This window comes from Centroberyx affinis, unplaced genomic scaffold, assembly GCF_046629955.1.
Source record: "Centroberyx affinis isolate AG114_WGS23_722 - 3 ecotype Tasmania unplaced genomic scaffold, CSIRO-AGI_Caff_v1 ptg000701l_1, whole genome shotgun sequence".
NCBI lineage: Eukaryota > Metazoa > Chordata > Actinopteri > Beryciformes > Berycidae > Centroberyx > Centroberyx affinis.
Window position 1 is genome coordinate 22,707 of NW_027279320.1, and position 7,848 is coordinate 30,554.

The following is a 7,848-nucleotide window of genomic DNA, read 5'->3' on the forward strand; positions in this document are numbered from 1 at the left end:
AAAATGGAATGTTTTGGAATGTTTAGAGCCATTTTTCTCACTTTTATTTTTTACGTTTTACACACAACAGATTAGAAAACTCTAGTCAAATTTTCACCATGTGCATGGGCCACCACACTTATAGTATATCACTACAATGCAGAGGGCAGTACAGCACAGGTGTTATACTAGGGTGCGAAAGCCAAGAGGAGGCCCGGCTTACTTGGTCTACCTAGTCTTGTTACCATAACCATTGGGCAAATAAAATGAAACTGAAGTCCAGTGTTTGTTGGGAAACAGAAACATGAGGTGTACAGTCAGACATGGAACTGATTTTAGAGTTAGAGTTAGCTGAATACTTCAGTCACTCAAGTTAATGATAGTTTAAGAGTGCTGGGCTTCTGTAGAAGAGGGTCAGGAAATTTACAATGTTGTGTTTTTGCTGTTGAAATATATTTAATTCCAACTTGTTCCATAACTGTTGAGCTTACAACCTCAGTGTGAACGTACCCACTTTGTATTTTCAATGTAACTAAACAGTAGAAACACCATAGTGAACTGCCTGACTCAACACAACAAAGGCACAACACTAGAACTACTGAATGTAACTTCAGTGTGTGAAAAGACTTTGTCAACTAACAACTCATTACATTATGATACAGATACTTATGAAAACAATTCCTCAGATATGAACAAATGCTGTCCTATTGTACAGAAAGACTTCTTGTCATAGCAGTGGCATCAAAGTTCATGCCACAGACTAGAGGTTGCAGATACTTGTTGACATGTGGACTTTAATCCACTAGGAGGCGCTGTAATCCAGGTGTCCACTAGTCACTGCCTGCTTGACCTCCTTTAGCTTTTATTTTGACAGTCAAAATGCACAGAATGACGACCGTGGTCAAGTTCATACTTTATCATGATACTGACATGACTAAAAGAAAAAAAAGACATTCAATTCAAATTCAAACCACAAAAACAGGGGAAGATTCTGTCATTTTTACTGGTGACTCACAGACAGACAACATGGAATACGGTGGAAAGTGGAAACAGAAATGAAAACAAAGGCTTTTTAAAGATATAGAAGTCGGCCTTAACGCAGGCCTACGCAAAAGTAGACTACAGCTGTCTTTTTACTTCAGAGATTCAGACTCATCTTGTTTACAGCCGGCCAATCAGCATCCATTAGGCCTACTACTGTTGTTCCAATGGATGTACAGTAGGCAGGATTGGAAGACGGCTCCCTGAAGCAGGGTGACCAACCCCTCCCTATATAATGGAGGGATCAACACTGATGTTTCCTGTTATGTGAGAGTAATCTGTGCAGACAAAGTCTATTAATCGCAGTGTGTGTTTGTGTGTGTGTGTGTGTTTGTGTGTGTAATCAAGTCATATGCTGAAGAATATACAGTATTCTCATGTTGGCCTCTTTGCCACTATACATGATCCAACAGTGATTTTAGGGTTAGAGTAGACAAATGCTTCACATACTCAGGTATATGTAGCAGTTGCAGAACGCTGTGCTTTTGCTGTGAATGAGGTCATGAGGACATATTGTGCTGCCTCTGTTTTTAAAGAGACAGGCTTCAGCCACGCTGATCCATTGTGTCTGTCTGTGTTCATTTCATTTTCACAACTATTTTTCTCTGCTGCAGCACACACTGCTGTGAGGTGTCTCTGTACAATGCATCAGACTTCTTGGAGGTTTATGTTTTTATTGTAAGTGGTCCCTGTTAAACATAAGACATCACTATCTTATATATTTACAGGATCTCTTCTACCTTATGAGCTCTGTATAAATTATACACACTGGTGGACATCTGACAGACAGATTGTTGTAGTGTTTGTATATTTCATCCTATTTTGGAAGATTTGTTGTTGTGTATGTGTATTGTACATTTGTTCACCTGCCCAGGGACTGGGGATGAAAATGAGCTGTTTAGCTTTATCTCTGTACAATGCCTCAGACTTCTTGGAGGTTTATGTTTTGTTACAACCCAAGTACAAGTAACAAAGGATGATGGACACACAAAACAAATAAATGTGCAATAGATTTATTTAAAACAATAAGACAGAACCAACAAGGCAGACAGAGAGGGAGAGTCGTCACAAATCTAATGAAGTGGTGTTAAAAGCAGCGTTAAATTCAATCCACCATTTAATTTGATAACTATTTAAACCATTCACTGTTTGATTTATTTGTTTTTTTTTTACTTCCACCCCATACATCTGATGGTAAGTTCAGACCATGTTAATTTACAAAGAAAGTTTTGCTGACGTGGTCGTCACTGTTGTTCCTCTTTGTATTTCATAAACATGTCTTTGATACAGACACCATCTTTCCCACTACATTCAGGCTTCAAAAGATCACTGGCATTTAAGGACTGGGAGAGCTGGTGGAATGCCGGGGGGGGGACGATGCGCTTGACACGCATCGTCACTACGTAATGTCTTCCTATTGGATAAGAGAAAAACTGTAATGTTCCTATTGGATGAACTACTGTATATACTCTCAAAGCCACACACAGAAACTTCTCTCAAACCCTCTGTCTGGTACGGCTGTGATCTGAGAGACGAGTATCTGCTCCACTACCAGGTAAAGTCTGACTGCAGTTAAGAGAGAAGGATTTCTTTTGATTTACGCAGATTTGTCATCTTTGTTCAGAGTGTTTGACGAGATAATTAATCTTTAACAAAGGTATTCCGTCTCCCTCCCCGTCTGCCTTGTTGGTTCTGTCTTATTCTTTTAAATAAATCTATTGCACATTTATTTGTTTTGTGTGTCCATCATCCTTTGTTACTTGTACTTGGGTTGTAACAAAACATAAACATCCAAGAAGTCTGAGGCATTGTACAGAGATATAGCTAAACAGCTCATTTTCATCCCCAGTCCCTGGGCAGGTGAACAAATGTACAATACACATACACAACAACAAATCTTCCAAAATAGGAGGAAATATACAAACACTACAACAATCTGTCTGTCAGATGTCCACCAGTGTGTATAATATATACAGAGCTCATAAGGGAGAAGAGATCCTGTAAATATAAGATAGTGATGTCTTATGTTTAACAGGGACCACTTACAATAAAAACATAAACCTCCAAGAAGTCTGATGCATTGTACAGAGATATAGCTAAACAGAGCACATAAGGTTCAAGAGATCCTGTAAATATAAGATAGTGATGTCTGTGGTGCGCTAGACTCATTTAAAAAGCAACTAAAAAGCAATTAGACATTTTACATCAAACTCTTAGGCTATTTCTTCTGTCACTCACAATGTAAATATCTAAGTAAAAGCACTTGTAGTTTTTGAGTTAGGGTGTTTGTTCAACACCTATACCGTGTGTGTCTATTTTGAACAGGTTTCTGCTTTTAAACTTCAATCACTTCCACAACTTTAACATTACATACATGTTATATATTCAACTCTTCAGCTACTTCTGCTCTCACAATGTAAATATATAAGCAATATGATGTATAGTTTTTGAGTTTTGAACGTTTGTTCGACACTAGGGCTCCACTCTGTCACTTTCTGTTCCACTGCTGCTCACATGCAGCTCTTCTCCACTTCTCCTTTTTTCACTCTTCTCCATTTTAACATGTCTTTTACATATTTTCATACTTGTCGCTTCCTTACTTTCAGTTTTATTCTACTCAAAATATACCTTATACTCAACATTTGTACTCCCTATACCTTCATGCTTTTACACATAAGCCTTCCTGAATATTGTCTTCCTGCTGATCGACTGCTTACTCCATACCTCTCTCTCTCTGTGCCTCTCTTCTCTCTCTTTCTCTCTCACGTTGGGAGGCTTTATACTTCTAATACTTCTACTGCTACTACTTCTACTACTACAGCTACTACTACTACTACTACCAGCAGTGGCGGCCTTAGCTATGTTTCACCCATTTCAACTGAAACGGGCCCCGCCCTCCCACAGGGCCCCCGACTGACATGCAAGCATTGAATAATTCACCCACTTTTTTTTTTTTGTGATCAAATTTTGATTTTGTTTCTTTACAGTGTAACGATAATAAATCAAATACATATACCCGCATGTATCACATCCATATGTGTCTATACATCTCCTTAACACAATGTTGCGGACAGTGTAATTCAAGAAAAAGAGAAAAAAAACAAAAGAAAGAAACCTAACATTTTATCCCACCCTCCCCTCCCTTCCCCTCCCCTCCCCTCCCCTCCCCTCCCTAGCTTACTCCCTTCCCCTCCCCTCCCCTGGCTGGCTTCAGATAACTCCCTATGCATGCTTACGTAATACCTAGGCATATAGTATAGGCGAAAATAATAATGACTATAAAAATAAAAATAAATAAATAAATACATAAAAATAAAAAAATAAAAAAAGGAAAAAAATACATAAATAAATACATAAATAATAATAATCTAATTGAATAATAATAATAATACTAATAATGCTAATAATAATACTAATAATGCTAATAATAAAACTACTACTAATAGATATATACACGCATATACTGTACGTGCACACATACTGTATACATGTACATACACATGCCTACACATACCCATATACATACAAATACATTTATGCATACACACACATACCTCTCCACAGAAAAAAATAAAATAAAATGACATTTGAAAGGGTTAGGGTTAGAAATTACATTTAGCATAGCGAACCAAACATTATTGGCCAACCTGATTCATATAGATAGATTTAACCTTCTCCATTGCCTTGGACAGAACCTCAACTTTATTTGCCATGGCCCCATTTGACCGGGCAATGGAAAGTTCTAGAGAGATTATGTCATAAACCAGGACAATCCAATGGGTAATATGAAGTGTATGTGGGGCTTCCACCTCTGTATTAGCATTTCTTTGCAGCTGTCAAACCTAGGAGCAACAGTCTTCTCTGAGAAAAATTAAGAGATAATGAAGAATCGTCATTTAGAGTAAAATAGTCGGAATACAAGGTACATAGATTCCAATTATAGCTCCCATCAGGGATGCCACTTGAGACCAGAAAAACTCCACATCTGGACATTGCCACATTGTATGCAAGTAGGTTCCTATTTCTCCATTATTACACAGAGGGCCAAATGGGTGTAGAGCAAAGTTGAAGTTGACAGCGTTTCCTGGGAGTGAAGTACAGTCTATGAATAAATTTGTAGTGAATCATCTGATGACTAAAATTTTGTGATGCAACTTTGATATTTCCCCATACTCTCTTCCAATTAATAACTTGCTCCCAATCCTTTAAGTCAACATTCCAGACTTTGGTCACCCCCATTATAGGACTTGTAGATTCCTGTAACTTTTTATACAGATTGGATACAAAACCCCCACATTTAGGTTTAATACATAAAAGCTTAAGCAGTGGGTGTATAGAAGGAGAATTATTGCATGGGACTCCATAACTTTGAAAAGCAACTCTCAGCTGTAAATAAAAGTAAAAAGATGTTCTGGATAAATTATATGCGCTTTTAAGATCTTCAAATGATCTTAAGCCTCCATCATCCATAAGGATGGAGGTTTGATGTAAAATATATGTATGTAGTGTGAAAATTGTGGGAATAGTGACAGTTTAAAAATGTGTCAAAGACAAGGCTGTTCAAAGGAGAGAAAAGTATTGTAAAACACAGTTTTGCACTAGTGTTGAACAAACGGCCCTAACTCAACAATGTTCTCCTCCAAGTCCAGACTAGTAGCACTGACCTACAGCAAGCTCTACTCAGGTCACATCAGTGGTGTGTCCAGGCCATTTTGACTGGGGTGGCTGAGGTGGGCGCGGCATTTAGGAAGGATGTAGGCAGGTCCCAGGTCAGAATTCTGAATTCAGCAGAGACGCCAGCATCTTACTGTTATTTTACAAGTATGGGGGGAGAGGAAGGGGCCAGAGCAATAAACAGTGTTCAAGGGAGAGACAGAAAATGGTTACAGACAGGACAAAAAGTACAAAGAAGAGAGAACAGTAAGAGACAATGTTGCTCCTGGGAATAACACACTGACACACCTCACTTCTCCATCTGCTGAGAGCAGAGCCGGTCCTGACCTACCTGGGGCCCTAAGCAAAATTCTGCTAAGGGGCCCTCCTACCTGACCCGTGAGCCATGTAAACCATTTGCCATTGCCACACAGTCACACCTGACACCCCAGTGCTCCCACTACAATCCAACAATTAAGCATAGCACCTGTAAATTATAGATAACAATAGCCTACTATTATTCATTTTATCAGCTGCATCAGGCCCATTCAAACTGGCTCCCCCAGATTTCCTTTTATACATTTTCAAATATAAAATACTATTTATACTATGGCTTGGCTGAATACTTGATGGTTATTATTTACTGAGAAATGTGCATCCATATTGCCCAGTATGCCCAGCTAATCAACATTTTAAATTCAATATTGAATCAATAGTCAATGTCAATCCATTGCTTTCCATCTTGCATTAGTCCAGAGTTGTAACTAAACCTTGACTGAGAGACTAAATAATCATTGTCGTGTTTTAAAATTATGTGCCTATGAGGAGTGCCATCACGCCCATATACTGTCTGGACTGGACTGGACTGGACTGGACTGGTCCCCACAGAGGCTGCTGCTGGAAAGCGCGAGTTTCATTTTGTGCACGTGCATATGAACGCATGTTCACGCGCGATGCGGTTATCTTTTCCGAGCAGCAGTCTATAAACACCGCTGCCCGTTGGCGTTTATCAAACGGAATAAATTGTTGTATTTCACTTTCACTTTTTGTCAGGCACAAAGTCACAGAACAGCCCTGGAAGTGGCTGCAAGCAAGACACAGACAGACCAAGAGATGCACTGCAGCTGGTTAGCAAGACACACAGACTAGAGAGAGACGCACTGCAAGCTAGCACATCAACTTAACCTTACTGTTATTTACCGACATCAAACTTGGAGAGGAGAGAACACAAGTTTACCTGATTGCTGTTCCCGCAATTCACTCTCATGGTGTTTCCCCCCCCCCCCTCTTTTCGTGACCAGAAGGAGAGTTCCGCTTCATCCTCTCATCGAAGTTGTAAACATTGACACACGCTTTGACACGAGGGGGAGGCGGGGCCCTTGTGTAATTTGCGGGGAGATAAGCGTATAACGTTACCTCCTCGCTTGGTTGAACTCCGTGTGGACTGCTCTCATACTGAAGCTGTGCTGTCCAAAGTCAAGCTCAGGAATAGCCACGTCACGTGTCACTCAAAAATGAGTATGGCAGTTTCATTAATAAAAAATAAAAAAAAGTGTTACCATCAAAACAGAAACATCAGCCTACAATCATCAGTACGATGTCGATGGATAGTGACTGGACTTGTAAAGGGATGATAGCGCATATTTCCACATCTTGACAGAAAATACAGTTATATGCTGATAAATGACAGTTATCTACTGTTATTGGTTAACCGGTTAACAGTAAGATACTGTTGTAAATCCACAGTAACTTTACAGCAATTCATTACAGTGTATGTATGTACTGTGAAAATTGTGGGAATAGTGACAGTCAAAGGAGAGAAAAGTATTGTAAAACACAGTTTTGGACTAGTGTTGAACAAACGGCCCTAACTCAACAATGTTCTCCTCCAAGTCCAGACTAGTAGCACTGACCTACAGCAAGCTCTACTCAGGTCACATCAGTGGTGTGTCCAGGCCATTTTGACTGGGGTGGCTGAGGTGAGCGCGGCATTTAGGAAGGATGTAGGCAGGTCCCAGGTCAGAATTCTGAATTCCGAGTCAGAATTCCGACTTTAAATTCAGAATTCTGACTTTATTATATTAGTCTCAGAATTTAAATACATTTTTCACATGTGGCCCTAATCCTCTTCCATACAAGGCCCAGGCTGAAAACCAGAATTATCAGGCATCACTG